Genomic DNA, 19,831 nt, shown 5'->3' with positions numbered 1-19,831 from the left:
TTAAATCCAATTTAAAATGTATTTTTATTGACAGGCTGTTTCCCACCTCCAATTAAATAACTACTTCTAGAAGCTCTTACTTTATGCAGTGAGCTGTGATAATATCATTATATTTATAACCTTCCTTTTATTTAACACAGTCCTGAAAGAAGGTGGTGAAACATCTGCAAAGAAATGGTTAATTTACCGGACGGGACCTCTGTGAGGACAGAGGCAGGTGATACTGGCACAAAGTTGGTCACCAGGTGTGAAACTATGAGGAAGCTGAACGCCGCCTCTTTCCTCAGAAGTGATCTGTGGCAGTCTGCCATCATGTTTGGCTGCACACACTAAATGCGACTCACTGAAAGCTGACAGAGACAAACTGTGATCCAAAGATAAGCTCAGCTCTGTTTATGATCATCACGCTTTTTAAAAACTTTTTTAAAATCTTTGTGCTTTTTGAGACGTACAAAAGCCCTGGAATTATTTTAAGGCTTTTTTTCTTAATTAAAATGTTAAAATTTCAAATTTACTATCTGTATGCACAGTGCACACAGATCCTAAATATGATTGGAAAAGCTGCCAAACAGGACAGGATTAAAAAAGAAAGAAAGAAAAAAGAAAATATTTCACTCACGATTGTCTAATCATGAGTGAGTGAAATATTGAGACAAGGTCTTTACTGCAGTTAGTGTGCACACTTTGTTTTTAGAATATCTGAACTCCATCCTCCACACAGGAGTGGAGCAAAATGATGAGACCACATTGAAACAGTAATTTTGTACAGAAGAACCCATTTCATTTATTCGCGGAATAAATGATTCCAAATCCTGCTTTACTGAAACACAGAGTGGGTCTGAGAAGGCAAGCCACCCCTGAACTGCTGACAAGGCTGAAGAAAGGGAAGGATGACAAATAGTGTGTTGCTCTAATAAGTAGCATATGTTGTGGAAATGAAAATGCCAGCATGTATTTCTGAGCTGTTTCAGACACAGCGTGTTTTATGCAGTCCAGAGAATATAATGATTTCCCTCCATAAAGGTTTCCTGACCGCCCTGACTACTGTTGGTAAACAGCCATCCATCCATGTACAGTACTGAAGAAGATATTTAGAAAGTAGTCCAGAGCTTTGTTTCTGCATTGAATTTCAAAATGAATTTAAGGATTTTTTTTTGTTTGAATTCTAAATAAGTCTTTAGTATGTGACTGCTTCAATTACTATAAGTATTACTAGTGCTGCTTCTGTACTTCATATTACTGTTTATTGTCCTCTCAGACCAACAGGTGGAGGTGAAGGTGGAGGAGGGGTCAGAGTTTGTCATCCTGGCCTGCAGAACAAAACCTGAGCTGGCTGAGGACACCCACAGTGGAGTGGACTCACTCTGACTTTGGACTCATGATGGTCCATGTGCATCCAAATAACTGTAAAAAACAGGACAACCTTTACTGTGGTCGCACAAATATAAATGAAGACCTGCTGAGAACTGGAGACCTCAGTCTGACCCTGAAATACCCCACAGAGAGAGACAGTGGAGGATACATCTGCATCATCTACAGGGACAAAGACATCCTGAGACAGAAAGTAGTGCTGCAGGTCAAAGGTCAGTTGGGATTAGGGACAAAGTGAAATCGTTAAAATAAAAAAATGAAAGCAGTTTGAGAGGGATGTTAGAAGGGCTGTTACTTTTATACTTAATAATAAAACGAGCCGATACAATGAGAGTTATGTTTCTAAGGAAGTAAATGACATGAGAGTGAATATAAACAAATATTGTTTAGCAAAAAACGTAACCTCAAAAACAATTAGACAAACTTTACTGATAGAGGATGACAGATAAATGGTAAGCAAGAATCTACCCATCCCTGCAACTGGTTTTGGGGGTAGGCCTCACCAAAGTTCAGTGTCTGATCCTGGGCCAGGCAGATATACCTGGTGCCAATGACAGGAAGTGACAAACGAACAAAGAGAGAGAGGGTGGGACATGGAAAGTAGAACAGAGAGGTAAATGAGGTCTGGTCCCAGTATATTTATGAACTCATGATGATCATATGTTATGCAAGTGATCATTAGGGTAAATAGGAAGTAGATTGAGACACTATAGACAAAAACACACTAACTGTAGCTAAAGGTTACAGGTCAGAGGTCATGTTAATGCTTTTTCATGTTTCACCACAGACCCATTTCCATCCTGAGCCACAGCTCTCCTGGTTCTTCTCCTCATCTTCTCTGGAGGACTTTTATTTCATTTCTTGTCAGGTGAGTGTCTCCGGCTACACTACCCATAATGCCGATGGTCACAGGTGTCCTCTGGTGGCTCCCTGACTGTGGCTCACACAAACTTGTTCCAGAAGCTGAAAGAGTTGAGAGTTACAAACAGCTGATACAGAGAGCTGAAGAGAAACTTCCAGGTTTGTTCCTGAAGTCAGAAAACCTCCTTCAGACTCAGTCATTGATCAGTGAAACAGCTCCACAACATGACTTTACTAAACAGTGTGTGTGCTTCACTGCATTGATCTGACACAGAGGTTGCATGTGGACAAGCTGTTCTTCTTCTGTGGTGGTAAACAGCAGGCTGACATGGAAACATGTGCTGACAGTAAATGTTGCAGCAGCTTCAGTAAATGTTCCTCCTTGAGTTGTGCTCAGTCATGTGGTGGAGAGCTTCAGATGTTCAGAGCAGACACATGAGATCTTCATGGTTTCTGTGCTGATGTGTGTGAGACATGGCCGACTGTGGAGGCTCAGTCTGTCTGTTCTTCTGCTCTTCATCCAACATGTCTGCAGCACTTTACAGGACGCTGCAGACTAGTTACCAAAGAACGAGTCAGGAACACATCAGGAACAAACTGAGACACAATCTGACTGAGACTAGAAGACAAGGAGGGGACAGGGAGGTCATGTGACCATCACAGCTGCTGATGTCATCATGTTGTGCTTTGTTGTCCTCTCAGTCTACAAGGTGGAGGTGGATTCAGGGGTGGAGTCTGTCCTGCTGCCCTGCAAAACCACAGCTCACCTGCCTAAAGATGCTTGAGTGGAAGGACAAATATAACAGGAAGATCCATGTGTGTAAGAACGGCTCTGACCAGCCTGAAGAACAGGATGAGGATTACAGAGGGCGAACAGAGATGAAGAGAAACCTGCTGAAAACTGGAGACCTCAGTCTGACCCTGAAATACCCCACAGACACACACACCTACACCTGCACTGTCCACAACAGGGAGGAAAACATCCTGCTGAAGAAACAAATGCTGCTCAATGTCAGTGGAGGTCAGTGCTGTAGATACAGGTCAGAGGTCACTGTAAAAGCTCAGAGAAGATGAACTGCGAGGGTCCACATCATCCATGAGAGTTTCATGAGTTTGTTTAGCATGTAGCTAGCATACTGCTGAAGCTAAATCAGTTCAACATATATATGTATGTTGTTAGCACTCATATCTCAGTCACAATCACTACATGCATGCTTTTTACCAGAACTATGAAAACTTTCTGATATTCCACATAAACACACATGGAAATATCACAAGTCTGAGTCTATGAAACAAGGAGAGGAGGTAATGTTACCATCAGTGCTGCTGTTGCTGTCTGTACCACTTATACGTGCTTCGTTGTCTTCTCAGTCCCCCAAGTGGAGGTGGATGCAGGGATGGAGTCTGTACTGCTGCCCTGCAAAACCAAACCTAATTAACCTGAAGGTGCTAAAGTGGAGTGGAAGGTCCATGTGTATCAGGAAGGCTGTGATCAGCCAGATAAACAGGATCAGGATTACAGAGGCCGAACAAAGATGAATAAAGACCTTCTGAAATCTGGAGACCTCAGTCTGACCCTGAAATACCCCACAGAGAGAGACACACAACTCTACACCTGCACCGTCTACAGCAGGGAGGGAAACATTGTGTTTAAGAAGGCAGCGAATCTGAGAGTCAAAGGTCAGAGAGAATTTTATTTGTTCACACACTGTGTTCTCTCTGTGTTAGACCTACACTCATCTCACAGGATGAACCATTAATTGTGTGATTTTGATTTATAATCAAATCATCCATAATGAGAAATCAAAGCAAGCTTTGAATTTGATCATATAAACACATTAGTGTCATGGTTCCTGGATCATTGACCCAGAGTTTTGTGTTTTGTGGACTCTTAAGCTCTGCTATTCATTGTTTATATTCAGTTTGTCTCCTGGTTTCCTTTTTCTTTTTTTTTCAAGCCACTTCTGTTATTACAGTACATGTGCAGTATGGAAATGTCCAAGCTGACAGGCAGGAGGGAGAAAACCTAAAAAGACAGACAACAAATAGAAAAGCAATGAATCTCCGACTGCTACAGCTGCAACACAAAAACATAGAAAACAAAAGCATAGAGCATCTGGAAGAGAACAATATGAAAGAACACATCCACACAGGCCTGCAAGCCACCAGTGGACCCCCGTCCCAGGCAGGACACCTGAGTGTATTAAGGTCAAAGTAGGGATTTGGAATTGATAAGAATTTAGTGATTGCGATTCCATTATCGATATCAGATATTGATTTGGTTGCTGATCGATTCTCACTGGCTCTGCTGTGAGCGTGACCACCATCACTAAGCAGCAATAAAGTATTTACTGTATCTAGTTAAGTGCATGTGGTCAGCTGATCTGGTCAGTGATCAATGAAACAAATTCATCCAGTTGTTTTTATGCAGAGGCAGACATTCTCCTCAAACTAACGTGATCTAGAAGTAAATGAATCCCAAATTGCTCACAGTGTTACTGGAGGCCAACATAAAGCCTCCAGACTAAGTATCTGGTTACAAACCATATTTCTAAGAGTTTTAGGGCCGAGTACAATTACCTCAGTTTTATCTGAATAGCATGTATATAGTTATCAGCAGAGTTGTCTGTGGAGTAGGTGCATGTGTTTGAGTGTGTACGGCTCATTTTTCTGACATTACTGGATTGTTCAAAATTTAAATGGCATACGTTATTTTTAATAATTCTCACCGGGCTTTCAGAGAGGTGTTTATGTTGAGGCTTTTAAAGCACTTATGATGCTTAATACTGGAGCTTATGAAAGCCAGATTGCAGATTTGTACTTTTCCACAGAGTGCTTGTTCTAGGTCCAGCCATGGGCTGTCTAATAAGTTTAATCCATTCTGAAACACAGCAGTTTGTTGGATAAGAAGTAGCGGTAAAGAATGTGATAGTTGTAGATCACCATTGTGTTTTGGTCTTTGTTGAGTTTTTAGAGTTACACTCAGGTGTCTACCCTTGACTACATGTTTGGTCAGGATGTATTATGAATGGAGTGATTTTTAAAAAAATTTTTTTTTATAATCTTCTGCCATGTGCTTTGCAAAGTATTTTAAGGCCTACATTTGTGAGTGAGATTGGGCCGTAGCTGGATGGAAGCGTAGGATCTTTGGCTGGTTTAAGAAGTAGACTAATGATGACAGAGTTCATGTTTGGAGATATTGTGTGATTATTGTAAATCTGAGTTACCATCTTGGAAAAAGTAGGTGCTAGTGTGGGCCAAAATGTAAAACTCCTGGAAAACCATGTGGAAAACCTTTTCAGTATTCAGACTCTGAATGAGGTGAATCCAGAAATTCAGCAGTGGTAGCATTAGTTGGATTAATCTGGCACAGGGGGTTGGGGCAAGCACATCTGTAACCAGAAGGTCGCCGGTTCGATCCCTGGGCTCTCTGTCCTGTTGTGTCCTTGGGCAAGACACTTTACCCTACTGCCTAATGGTGATGGCCAGAGGGGCTGATGGCGCGATATGGCAGCCTCGCTTCTGTCAGTCTGCCCCAGGGCAGCTGTGGCTACAACTGTAGCTTCCCTCCACCAGTGTGTGAATGAATAGTGGAATTGTAAAGCGCTTTGGGTGCCTTGAAAAGTGCTATATAAATGCAATCCATTATTTTAACAGTCTTTAAAAGATTTGTTGTGGATCATGAGGAACATTCCCAGTGGAAGAGTTTTTTTCTTTATGTAGATTTAAGTGGTTAGTGAGGAATTTTCCAGATTCATAACCATGTTCAAAGTTCTCCAAATGCAACTTTTGCATCAGAAACTGTGGTTGCTTCTGAATTATTTCATTTCATTCTAGTTTACGTTTTCTCAGGTTGTTAACTACACGCCCCACGTTCCTATCTATATATGATCCCCAGTTCCACAAGCTTTTCGAGCCCCACCCTTCCTCCCCTTTTCAATCCTTTCACTTCTTCACTTCTCATTAGTACATGGGGATCTGCCAGGGCTGGGAGCTGCAGCCAGTCCCCTCTGAGGCTTGCCCCTAACCGCAGATCAATTCATGTATAAGCCAATCACCTTTGTCTGCTGAAAATGTTGTCAAACCTAAAATGAGGACGTGGGCCCAGCTAAGGGAACTGAGAGGATTACTGAAGGGAAGACGGTCACAGAGTTAAAGGTGAGTGAGAGAGGCTCTGAGAGAGGTCACATGGTGACGGCAGAAAATGATGCTCACAGCTCTGCTATAGAGACAAAGAATTCATCAGGAAAATTCATCAGGAAAACAGGCTAAATCTCACTTGAATCGTCCTGTTAGAGAGGTCATGTGACTTCAGGACTTCCTGTCTGCTGATTCAAAAACAGGAAGAATGAATCTGAAATATAGATCATGTTGATTGTTGGGGCTTCTCTGCTTTCTATGTATTATTGTTGGGTCTTTATTATTTTTGTGATTTGGTGCATTATAAATAAAATAGAATTGATGTGAAACTGCACTGATCCAGTTTTCACGGACACCTTAACACCTTAATGATCAACTTTATTGATGGATTTCGGTCCCCTGTTCCCTTCTGCTCTGATCTTTCTTTCAGCTTTCTCTACAACCCTGAAAACCTGCTGCTGCTGTCTGTACGGCTCATGTTGTGTTTGTTGTCCTCTCAGTCTGTCAGGTGGAGGTGGAGGAGGGGGCGGAGTCTGTCCAGCTGCCCTTCAAAGCTACAGAACTCACAGCTCAACAAGATGTTGTAGTGGAGTGGGGATATGATGAAACAAAGATGGTCCACATGCATCGGCAGGGCTCTGACCGGCCTGAAGTACAGGATGAAAAATACAAGAACCGAACAAAGATGAACAAAGACCTGCTGAAAACTGGAGACCTCAGTCTGATCTTGAGACACCCCACAGAGAGAGACAGTGGAGAGTATGAATGTGAAGTCAGCAACAGGGATGATAACCGCAAGAAGAGAATCTGGAGACACAAAACTGTGATACTCAAAGTTAAAGGTATGTGTGTGTGTGTGTGTGTGTGTGTGTGTGTGTGTGTGTGTGTGTGTGTGTGTCTGACTGTCTTGTGTCTCCTCTGCAGGGAGAGTTCAGGTCCAGGATCAAACAGGGGACATCAGGAACAGAAGCAGCTCCATTGATCCGACTCCTCTGATGGCTGATCAATCAGTTTGATCTGTGTGTTCTTTGATTATTGATCAGTGATGTCAGAGTGGAGTCGGTGTGATGGGAATAACGGCATTTCAACACACAGACAGCTGTCTTTGCCTTACCTCGCACGAGTGCTGCTGAGTGGCTGAGAAAGAAAAGTAGTCATGTTAAACCAATCACATGACCAATTTAAGATGACATAGCAACAAGATGCTATGTCAGCCCAAGACAACGCTGAGTGTCTATTTTTGTGTTAAATGTGTTGACTTCAAACTATAAACCAGTTTTTAAATTGTGTAAAACCAGAGTTATGATCTAAGGAAAAAAAAAATACAACCAATGTTTTTCCCTGAATATTAGTTGCTGACAAACCAAGATTTGTGAGTTTTTACAACTAATGGAAATGATTCGTTAAACATGTTTGTAGTTGTTACAGTAAAAAATATTGATTTTATTGACTTTGATTTTATGTTTTTTTTTTTGTCTGAATGTTTGTCTGAAAAAGATCAATTGTGTTAATACAGTATGTCAAAATGAAAACATAATTGTAAATTCAGACATGTGAGGTTGTGCTGAAAAGAATGATACCAAACAAGGTGAACAGTTTCTGAAGGTGAAATGAAGAGGTACAATCAAAAGTAGTCAAAAATGGCCAATTATATCCTGGACCTGCACAGAGGGAGTTCCCTCAGCTTCCCCCTGTCATCACATCTCAGAGAGGGTAAAAGTCTTAACATCCAGCCTTATGTGTTTAAAAATGAGCAAGTAAGTGTTAAAAGTCTTAAACTAAGAATGTCAGGGATTAGCTGTGTGCGGTAGGCAGGATTGGACCCAAATGCAGACTCACTGGCAGGACTGAACACAAACTCAGCTTTATTGCTGGATGAATTAATACAAACACAAAACTGGAAGAAACTCAGAACTAACTGGCATGGAACGCAAGACTGTCCCAATAAAACAACATTGGGAAACATGGATAAATATGACAGATGGAGGAGACACGGAATGAACAAGAGGAGAGGGAACATGGGAACGGAAAAGGGAACCAAGACACAAGGACATACATGCACATAAACACAGACAGAGAGGGACACAGAGGACAAAGACACAAGGCGAACCTAAAGGACAAGGAATGGGAATACTGGGAATACAAGAAACAGTCTTCACTAAACTCAAACTACTGAATCACCCAAAACCTAAACAATAATACAAAAATTACACCAAAACACAAGAAACTCAAAATGCTGGGTCAAAATGGCCCAGAGCCACAACACAGAAGTAATCTTAGGAAGATGTAAACAATAAAAATGTAAGAGAGGACATAGCATAAATAAACTTTACTTACTTAGTTACTAGCACAGACCTAAGGAAAATGGACTTAAATACACACATGAGGTAAGGGCAGAGTGGAGACACCTGTGAAACAAACCTAACAGAATCCACTAACAAACTGAAGGAAACAAAGGAGGACATAACATGAGACAGGGGACTAACAAAATAAACAGGAAGTAGCACGTGAGACATAGTGATGGAGCATTGCTTCTGCCAATTTACTTTAATAAAACCTGCAATTAAACTGTAAACCATGGACATTCCCTTTTTAACCTTTTGTGAAACAATGAAGGCATAAATCTGAGTATAAATCTATATTAATCCAAATAGCTTTAATAGGTTGCTCTAGACTTTCCCAGCAATATCTTCCCTTGGGACCTATTGTACAGGATTCTAAAACCCTCCCAGATTAAGAGGTAACATGCAAGGCTACTCAGGTTTCTCCATATCTGGGAAGACACCTGGACATCAAGGCAGTCAGCCTGGGCGAGTCCTTCCACCCACATTGGCTCCAGTTGATCTCTCTCTCCAGTTATCTACTGGGTAAGGCTCATCTGATGATTGCCTCCATGTGAAGCTCCCTGTGACGGTAATGGAACCAGTGTGTAATGTTTTCCTTGCTAACATCAGCTGTGTGCAGCAGTTCCAGCACAAACAGCACAAATCTGCTGCTCCATAGTTCAATGTAACGGACTCACATCTGCACTTCCTCCTTTAGTGTGTGTGAGTATGGTTAATGTCTCTGATCAGGTGTAAATGATTCTTTCCACTGTATGCTATCTATACTCTGTATATAAAAGATGGCTGCAGACACCAGGTTCATAGATTAGTTCAGTGTTGAAGCTTGGAGTTGAGTGTTTTGTCTTCTGTTTCTGGAAGTTTCAGCTTGTTTTTTGTCCTGGATGTTTGTAGAGTCTGAAGGAAATGATGTTTCAGTTTGAATGTTTTCAGTGATGATCTGCAGAAAAAAAGTGAAGACTTTTTTCAGGTCTCTGCACAGAGTGGAGTTTGTTCAGCATGTAGGACAGTTTGCAGATGAAGGGTTTGAGGGGTTTTTTTGTTTTCTAGCACTGAGCACCTTCAAACATTAAACCAATCTCAGCCTAAATGAAGGGAACAATGATACATAAATGATAATCCTATTGGTGTATCCATCACCGGTGCTTATTGCATATGCAAAAAGATAATCTAGAATAGAATGCCTTTATTGTCACTATACAGATGTACAATGAGATACAGAATCTAAACCTGATCTATAGTACTGTATTCTGGGGTCAAAGTGGGCCAGAGTGATAGGCATTTTTGGTTGTGGTTGCAGTACTTCTGCAAGTATGAAGGAAACAATGTTTTTTGTTTTTGTTTTTTTAAGTGGCAGGTAATTTCAAATGCAGTGTTTCTATCGGCTCGACAAATATCAGTAAACACACAAACTGTTTATATGCAGTCTTCTGCAAAAGGCTGCTGTATGTATCACCCTGATGTTTCACTTGACCTCTGAGTCCTTCCATTGAGTCCACTTCACCCAGTGTTCATGACAGAAATGACTATAGGTTGTGATTCTCTTTCCCACAGTGAGTCATTACAACCACTTTTAGGGTTTCCCCACCTGCTGAATCCCATTTTTTATCCCTGATTGTACATGTTCTTTTTTAGCAAAGTAAAAAAAAAATGTGAAAAAAAGTTCCTAAATGCATGTATTAATATTATATTATCATTATATTGATATAGCATGAGGTTCAGTTACCTTTGCTCAAAAATGGGTGAAAGAATTTTCTTACAAAGACATACTTTTTATTTTCTTTGAGTACATTTCAGAGCCAGTACTTTTTCACGTTTACATGAGTACAGAAGTCAAATCAGTATTTCAACTTTTTACCAGAGTAATTTTTAACAGAAGTATCTGTACTTCTGTTTAATTAGAGAATGTCTGTACTTTTGCCACCTCTGGATGTTAGAGACAGAGAGCGCTTTCACCTCTTCTCCTAGGAGAGCGCCTGGAGCTGAGAAAGTGCCAGAACACAAAGAAATGAAAATATCAAATCTATCAGGTGTCAAATGGACAGAAAAATGACTTGAGCAGCAAAAAGAGAACAACCTGAGGTTTCTCTGTTTTATTCTAGTCTGTGGGACATTAGCACATGTAGCAACAGCTGAGCAGTCACGCTTTCTGCTTTTAACACCTCCCTGAGCATGTATATGAATAAACACTGAGCCACTAACAGACACATGACTGTGACCACAGGAAGCTCACAAACATGGTGAAAGTAGAAACTACTTCCTCTTCTAACACAGGCAGATAAACAGCTTTGCCCTCGGCTCTGTGGGTCTGCAGGTTTAGTTCTGATTGGTCTGATTCTGACTTCCTGTCCAACATGTTTAGACCCAAAATAAAAGTAGTTCAGCTCTTCCTTTCTAAAACACATAGGGAAAAGAAATAATAACATTTTACAGTTCTCGTGCAGAAAGCTAAAGACATTGAGGAAGGATGCAGAGCAGCATTGTCTCTGCTTGCCTTTGTCACAAGAAGTCACACTGTAGCCTACTGATTGTTTATTTCAGTATCATTCTGTGACTGTAGACAGCAGCTCACAGTGTCTGACATGTATAGTCACTGTTATATTAACCTTATAGAGGTGCTGTTATCAAGCGAAAATCCCCAAAATTTCAGGGATGGGCTAAGCCCCCAGTGTTTCAAAATCCTAGTTTCAAGATCCTAAGTTCAACATATTGAAATGTGATTAAATAAACATTACTGCTGAAATATTCAAACAAAGTAATGGCAGATGTTTGTGTTTCAAATAAAAAGGGAATCCAGGAGAAATAAATCACCTTTAGACAACCCGCCAATTGTTTGAGGAGAGATATGGGAGTTTCCGAGGTGCACCTGAAGGTAGCATCAGTAAATTTCCTCTTTAAGGTATGGATGTGGCAACTACAGAGTTCAATAACAGGTGTTTTCTTCCTTGTGAAGCTCCATGCGAAGGTAATGTTTTTCCGTCTGTAATGTTTTCCTGGCTAACATCAGCTGTGTGCAGCTTAGTTCCTGCACAAACAGCACAAATCTGCCGCTCCATAGTTCACGGTAATGGACTCACAGCTGGACCGAGTGTTAAATACACTTCCTCCTTTTAGTGTGTGTGAGTATGGTTGACATTAAAGGTTTCTAATCAGGTGTAAATGATTCTTTCCACCGATTTAGTTTGAAGGAAAAAAGACTCCAAGATGAGTCATTTTGAATGTTTTCAGTGATGATCTGTAGAAAAATAACAGTGAAGGCTTTCAGTTCTTCGTACAGGGTGGAGTTAGTGGTAGTAGTAGTAGTAGTAATATACCTATACTTTTTTGCCCCCCCCACCCACCCCACACACACACACTTCCCCTTTCCCCCTGCACGTCCATGTGAGTGCGTGTGCGCGTGAACGGACTTTGCACGTGCATGTGAGTTCAGGGGTCATATGAGTTTACATGTGTTTAATAGTGTTTTATTTAATGAAACCATTATGTGTTTTAATTAAACTGTTTTTAAAGGATTGTATAGGTCTTAGAGCTCTGTTATTTAGACATTGATGATTTAATTTAACTAGTTAGGAACATTTTGCTTTTTCTTTAGTGCTCTGAAACACACAGAGGCTAATAGTTTTTAAACAGAATACCACAGACAGCAGGTATTCCTTTAGAAATAAACTTTTTTTGTGACACTTCTAAAACTACATGTTAGAGTGAATTGTTAAATGTTTGTCATTTTCATTCTTACCATTTGTACTTTAACTGTGTGTTGAAAGGAATTCTTTTGTTCTCCCCTCCTCAGATTCTCGAGGTTCTGGGTGAGGGGCTATAGTGTTTTATTGCAGATACATCCTATCTGGAAGATCTGCTTCTTTTGATGTGGTAAAACTTCCTGCCCTTTGTATGGCTTCACTGTGTTATCTAGGGTGAACCATAGATTGGGTGTGGGGAGGTTACCCTCTTTATGACCTAGGATGTTGTTCCTGCTTTATGACCCTTTTGGTCAGCAGCTTACACACACACACACACACTTACAAAACCACAGGCAGGGTATTCCTTGTTCACATGTGTACCGTTATATGTTAATGACCCTATGCATATTCAAGTAACCACAATAAAAGAAGTGCTATGGGGAACCTGGCTGAGAGTCTGATGGAGGTCAAGTAGGTGGAACGACACTTGGCTCCAGGCAGGCCTCCCTCATGCATGAGTAACACAAAGAACTTTGCCTACTCGTGTCTTGCTTGCTGTGTAACCACATTGCCTTTAACGTTCCAGCGAATAGGTTTAAGCTACAAACCTATCATTAATTGGTCCTTCGACGCCGGATCCCTGGAGTCGGCATTCACCGAGGAGAGAACCCTGACGTCAGCGAGATGTGAGAATTTGTCATCGGGCCGGTGGATTAGCTCTCTGTTTTCTCTCCCCGACGAATGACGATCGGCGGGATCCGAGGCTGATATTACACGCTAAGCAACACCGAGTAAGTTGAGAGAGCGACTCTATAGTCGCAAAAGTGGGTTAGGGTCCCGAAAGAGAGGTTTTGGTAAAATCGCCCAAGGGCCCAAGCGTCCGGTGAGTGTCCGGTTTTGAAATCGCCCTGGGTTTGTGTCCCGAGCGTCCCTTCACTGGGTTTTGAGTCGCGCGACTGGGTTAGGGTCCCAAAAGAGTGTTGCTGTGTTTGTGTGAATGCTGCGGAGCAGGCGCGGTCTGTGACACGGTTGTTGTTATCATGGGTTCCCGAGCAAGTAAGACTGCCTCACAGGGAGACAACACATTTTTGCAAGAATTTACTCCCAACAGTGCGAGGTATTTATATTCTCATAACTGTCATGAGCGTAAACTGGTCGCGGGAGAATCTCAAATGTTGGAAGTTTTCAGAAAACACAGCAGCCTTGAAGAACGTGCAGAGAAGGCCAGCCCACATCAGCAGCAGTTAAGCTATGCTCTGGTGAATGGCTTTCACCCACCCCGTGCTGACACAAAATGTTTAGATTATTTTTTTTTAGCTTGCCCTGATCAACAACAGCCGTGCTCCAGACCACAGATTTGATTGAGGTGGATAAGTGTTAAAGGTAATCTGCATTAAGCTTAGGGTTGCTCAAATTCAGTACGATGACATATGAGATGAAGTAAAATAGGTAAATATTTTACCTAATGACGTGCATAGAGGCACTTGACCTGTTTGAAAACTGTCATCCTAATATGAGCCATTGTTGAGATATAGAGCACACCTGTGAAAACAACTATTATGCTGAACCCTGTATGAAGCAGCTGAAAACTACATGATGGAGAAGCTGAGTTGAATATGAAAATGTAAGTCTTTGCCACTGTGGGCAAAGCACGCAACCACTGTGTGAGGTTGTGTTGCTGTCTCTTCTGAGCTGATGAGCAAGCTACACATTATCAGATCAGGAGCTGGCTGAGAACTCATCAAAGAAAGGGGAAGAGAACTATGATAACTCGAGTATGTAGCGTATCCGTGAGTTCAGCTTCTTCTTTCAGATGCGCAGCAGTTTTCCTGGATCTTGATTCATGTGTGTAGAGTGTTCATAGCATCAGCATCAAGTTTTTGTTTATTTGCTTTGTTGGGTTGAAAAATAATTAAATAAACTTGTGATCATACTTATGGATCACCATGGCACATGTCATCAGCCATATGATTTATTTATGCAGATGAAAAACAGTGAGTGTGAATGTGCCTGACGTCGCAGTGTGTGTGTGCGCTGTGTAAAAGTAATTATCTCCAATTGTGAGACCAGTGATTCTGCAGGTCACCAGTTATAAGAAAAAAAGAGTAAAAAAGAGACAAAATCTACATTGTAGATGGAAAATAATAGGAAAAAGGTTTTGTGTTTATTAGCCAAGAACAACTACAATCTCATTTTCTGCTTTTAAGAAAGGAGAGTTCTGTGTGTTGGTTAAGCAGTGATGATAATAATGGAAATGTCTTAGTTTTGTCACTTTCAGATGAAAAGCAGACCTGGATCAGTTTCCCATATGCAGCAGTCGGAATAAAGTTATAGTTTAACATCATTGGAAACATTCAGGCCAATTTCTGCAATTTTTGGCTAACTTATGTACAGCACCATGTGTCCCTCAACCTCACAAGCGAGCTCTCACTCCTCCCTGAAGACAAGGAATGCAGCTCCAAAGAGCAATAACATGGCAGATAAAGAGACAGCAGCAAAGTCCTGAGTAAAGAGACCCAGCAAGCAGCAGCAGTGTGGACAAACAGCAGTGGAGAAGAAGAGCAAACCATCATCCTGACTGACTGGATGAATGACACTGTGTTTCCAACAAGCTGCAACTTCACTGTGCTTGTGAAAAGGACGTTTGAGGAGAACTGAGGAGACTGTTGGAGTTTGACATTTGCCACTTTCGGAGTAAAATGGCAAGAAGAGACAGTGGAACACAGGACAAAGCTGAAGAAGAACTGCCGGCTATTGGACTGTTGAAGTGGGAGAGGACAACAGAGTGAGAGCAGGAGGTAAGAACACAGAGGAATGCTGTTGTTTAATGTGGGAAATCAAAATTTGGGTTAGCAAACCTGGGAAAAAGAAAATTGACTCCTTAAGTGGGAAAATTGTGAAAGAGTCTGAAACACTGAAAAAAGAAACATATACAAAATCACACACACAAGCAGAACATGCATTAACCCTACTAACACAAACACAAGAGAGCTCATGAAGATTAGACAGCATCTTGAGCATGTGAGTCTGTTTATCATCTTGTACAAGTCACTTAGTGTGATGAGGAGTGATGCAAAGACCAGTGGACTCATAGCACATTAGTTACAAAATGATCAATTAATAGCAGAGAAGTGTGTAGGAAAGGCAGCTTTAAGAACATGCCCTGCTGGAGATGCAGCTCCACAGACATTGATTAAACCTGCCTAATAACACAAACACACATGCAATGAAAATCAGCTTGTTATCTCTCATCAGTGCTAAAATAGTGTAAATTTAACAGACACTTGTTATCAAATGCTGAATTTATCCAATGCTGACAGTTAACTCTCCAAGTTGCAGGACAACAGTTTAACTTTTGTGGGAAAAAGATTCTGGTTTGACCAACCAGGGATCAGACAATAAAGTTAGTTGTTAATATAGTAAATTGGGAGATGCTTTCTGCCTGACTGATGCAGCACAAGTAATTTACTGTATGAGGGAAATTCTAGTTTTGTGATGATATTTTGAACATGCATTTCTGTTGTCCTGTCAACTTAGTGGGTTAATAGCTGATATGCAAATTAGTTGATGGTTCTTAGATTAATGAAAGGTGACTGAATTCTAGCACGAGTGAATGGGATGTGTTGGAGTTTGTTAGAGTGGAGACTCTAAAACACTGAGTTTCCTGTTGTGATGTGCGAGTGAATCCTGCACCCAGATACACAACTCTGAATACATGAGAACAAACTTCTTTTGTGAAATGTATGACAACATGTTACATGTTTTATGATGACGGGAAAAAGGAAAACTAAATAAAATCTGTGGCCTAAATGAGTAAAAAGTACAGTTAAAATTCATAGCTAATGAGACATGAGGCTTATGTTGTGTGTTGTGCGGCTGATGGTTGGTTTGGAGTTTATCTAGCTGATGATTTTTCTTTTGTTGTGAAGTTGAGCCTGCCAATTAGTATGATGGTTTGATAAACCATGCTAATGGTATGATTTACCCTCCTGAGATGAGGAGCATGTGTCATGACTTAACGAGGCCTTTTTATTTTGATACTTTCACAGTGCACTGAAAGTTTTGTTTGATGATCTCTGTTTGAGCAGATCTGCACGATTAGAACAGAAGCGCTATACGACACGTCGTCGAGAAAATTGTTACAAGTGAGTTTCTCCACAATAACAATGAGCTCTGGGGGAAGTCACTTTTTGGGACAATCAGAAAATAGGTCCCTACCCAAAAAAGGATTCAACGAGGTAATCCGATCTAAAGTTCTTCTTTTCTTTTTGAAATGACGTCATTTTGCTGAGAAGTGGAAATGAAAATGTGACGATAGGTTCCACTGTCAGCAAAGAAAGAATGAATGAATGCATGAATAAATGAGTGAAAGAAAAAAAGCTGACAAAAGCTGACAAGACTTTACTGATGTAACACGACTGTGCGAAGTTAATCCCCACCTGACAAAGGTGCAGATGAATCTATGTGTGTTTCTTTTTATTGGAGCAGAAAGATCACAGCAACATTCGAGGTTGCGTGATGATTTAACTTTTTAAATGCCACTTTCTGTGTCTGTGCATCTACCAGGGGTGTTATTTACTACCTTGTGTTGCTCACAGAGGTAACAAAGTGTGAGAAAGTGTGTGTACACCTGCGCAGCGCTAACATTTGCATTTTCTTTTCTACAGCATCACAGTTCTTCGTGTGAGTTGATCATGTGATTTATACCAGGACAACTGGTTGATGTTTTCTGCTACAGGATTTCTGGGTTCACGTGTGAAGAAAACTGTGTTTACAGGTTATGAGTTGGTGATGCTGTTACACTGTGTTGTTGGGAAAATGTTAAAGGTTACTTTGACGATGTGAATAACATGTGAAACATTCCCTGTGTGAAACTAGTGTCACTTCTTTTCACAGCTATGGATGGCTAACTTTATGGTCTTTTTATAGCACCTCTGGACCCTGTCAACTTGTGCCTGACCACCAGGATTGTCCATGTGTGTTGCTAATGTTTGTTTGTCTAAGAGTGCATGTAGAGGATTCAGCGGAGACGGACAAGTAACATGAGAAAGCAACTAAGAGATGCAGTGTTTGTGGAATAGTTTAATATGGGGCTCATTAGCTGGCCACTACTGAGCTCCTAGTGTTAAATACTTGGAGTGACTTTGCTTAAGGGAAGTCACCGATTACATTAATGTTAACTGAGTACATGGGATGATCCATGTTTGGGGCAAATTATGGCAATAATTGTATTTTTCTAATTTGAGAAAACCTGCACATGATACTTGTCCTGTTGATGCTTTATTACTCTTATGATACAATTGTTTACAAGTGTGAAGTTTGATTTCACTTCCAGATCTTGTTTTCCAGGCCATGATGGTGTGTATGCAGGCTCCAGGCAGAGCCAGATGTTGAGCACACTTACTGTGCAAAACACACTAACATGTTTTATTGTAGGGTTACAGAGCTGCTCCAGAGGAGGTGAAGCCCTGATGTTGCCTGGGACGTGATCTAGCTAACCTTTTTCTTTTAGACAGGAATCTAGGTTTGATGAGTTGACTCATGGGAGTGTCCATGCGTCAAGAGGAGGGGTCCAGAATTACATGAAACTATGTTTTCTATGTTTTCTAAACTATGTTTTTATGATTTTTGTGTGATTAACAGTTCATTTACGGGTATTAAACCTACGTAAAGTGGTGCATCCATGTTCAGATGAGGCTTTGATGGCCTATAAGTGAAGTTCACTGAACTAAAGAATGTGGTTTGATGATGGTTTACATGCTTTCCAGATAGAGGTTTTTCCTCCTAGCAAGGAAATACAGGTGCAGCAGTCAGAGTATTGCTGAAAGGAATCTCCTGAGAAATCTTCTGAGGCCCAGTGAGAAGCGAGAACCATTCCAGGCATAGCTGACAGTCCAGGCAGTGGTTGAGGTCAAAGGTCGAGCTGTTTGGGGCCCATCATGAGATCAGTTTCCACAGCCACAGCAAGGACCATGAAGCTGCGTTGAAATGAGAGCTGTGCCAAGGGGGCTTTCCAGAGGCCAACAGAGGAGATTGTGGACGACTGACGGGCACCTGAAGGATGAGGGGAGCGTGCCAAGCTCCACCGACAGCGCAGGGGGAGTCCAAGGATGACATCATGATTCTGTGAAAAGCACAGGAGCCAGAAGCTATGGTGGTGATGACAGCAGTTTCCTATGAACATCACCTAATGCTGTGTCACTGTACTGTGCATACGATGACACACACACACACACACACACACACACACACACACACAGGGTATTCTTTGTTCACATGTATACCTATGTAAGATGTCATATGTTAATGAACCTATGCATATTCATGTAACCACAATAAAAGAGCAGTGTTACGGGGGAGCGGACGAGAGCAACTGGGGTCAAGCGAAGGAACGGCGTTTGTCCGGTTGTCTCCCGTGCACGGAAACAAAGAACTTTGCCTACTCGTGTCTTGCTTGCTGTGTAAATACATTGTCTTCAACGTTCCAGTGAATAGGGTTAAGCTACAAACCTATCAAGTTTAGCAACAGCTTGTTGCAGTTTCGAACAGCTTTATTTACACATATTTTAGCCGGATCCAGCATTATTCCCTCCTTTTCAAAATACTCGGCTATGTACTTTTGCTGTTCGTCAGGGGTTTTCACATGTTCTGGATACCCTGAGGCCTCCTGTTTAAGTTTTAGAAAGGCTTTCACATAGTCTTTAAACAATGTGTCGGTCTTGTTGGGGAAATGCCACACCTCATCAATAGAAACAAGCTTGTATCCTTTCTCAACAGCTTTTTCAAGCTCAAATGAGACCCATGTACCTTTCAACACCCGTTCACTGTCACTGTGCCCGCATGCAGTGTGCTGGTTCTGGTCTTCAGCGCACATGCTGCAGAGTGGAAACATCAGTTTGCCATGGCACCTGTAGGGAAGGACGGGGTGAAAAAGCCCTCTTGGCGGCAGTACTGTGCATTTAACAAAGCCGAAATAATTTTCTAGCTTGTCAAAGTTGCTGTAAATGATTTGAGGGTGTCCTACAGGATAATCTTTTTTAGATTGCACTGTGGGATACAGACTGGTGAAGTCGTAGTAAAATATTTTTTCATCACATGCAACCTTGTGGTACAGTTTTAGAGCATTTGTGCGACCGCCAAAAAGGGCGTCTCGGGGATTCAGGCGTTCTGGCTTTCTGTATGTGTGCATGAAAGCCACAACTGCAGGGTCTGTCTGCTTCAAGGCAGCCCATTCACACTCACAACAACGCTCAAACTGTATTGTGATCTCAGTGCATCCACTTTGTCACAAAACATACGATGCAGCAGTCCGTAGGACGCTTTGCTGACAGGATTTACTTCACTCTCAGGGTAACTTTTAACACATCCGTGGTGAAAACATCCTGCAAATTCGTAAGCTGTGTTTCTTGTGGGGTCAAAGCCGTCCACAAAATATGG

General features: G+C 41.4%; 1 long non-coding RNA gene across 1 annotated transcript; it reads left to right on the top strand.

Moving 5' to 3' along the window:
* Positions 1 to 1,414: 1,414 nt before the first annotated feature.
* LOC112846221 (uncharacterized) lies at positions 1,415 to 9,987 on the top strand. Its single transcript, XR_003219087.1, has 4 exons — positions 1,415 to 1,583; positions 2,802 to 2,806; positions 2,967 to 2,969; positions 9,977 to 9,987. It is a non-coding gene; the product is annotated as an uncharacterized LOC112846221 (long non-coding RNA).
* Positions 9,988 to 19,831: the final 9,844 nt, after the last annotated feature.

The sequence above is a fragment of the Oreochromis niloticus genome, linkage group LG3 (genome assembly GCF_001858045.2).
Source record: "Oreochromis niloticus isolate F11D_XX linkage group LG3, O_niloticus_UMD_NMBU, whole genome shotgun sequence".
In the NCBI taxonomy this organism is placed as follows: domain Eukaryota; kingdom Metazoa; phylum Chordata; class Actinopteri; order Cichliformes; family Cichlidae; genus Oreochromis; species Oreochromis niloticus.
This window is presented reverse-complemented; position numbering and strand designations above follow the sequence as displayed.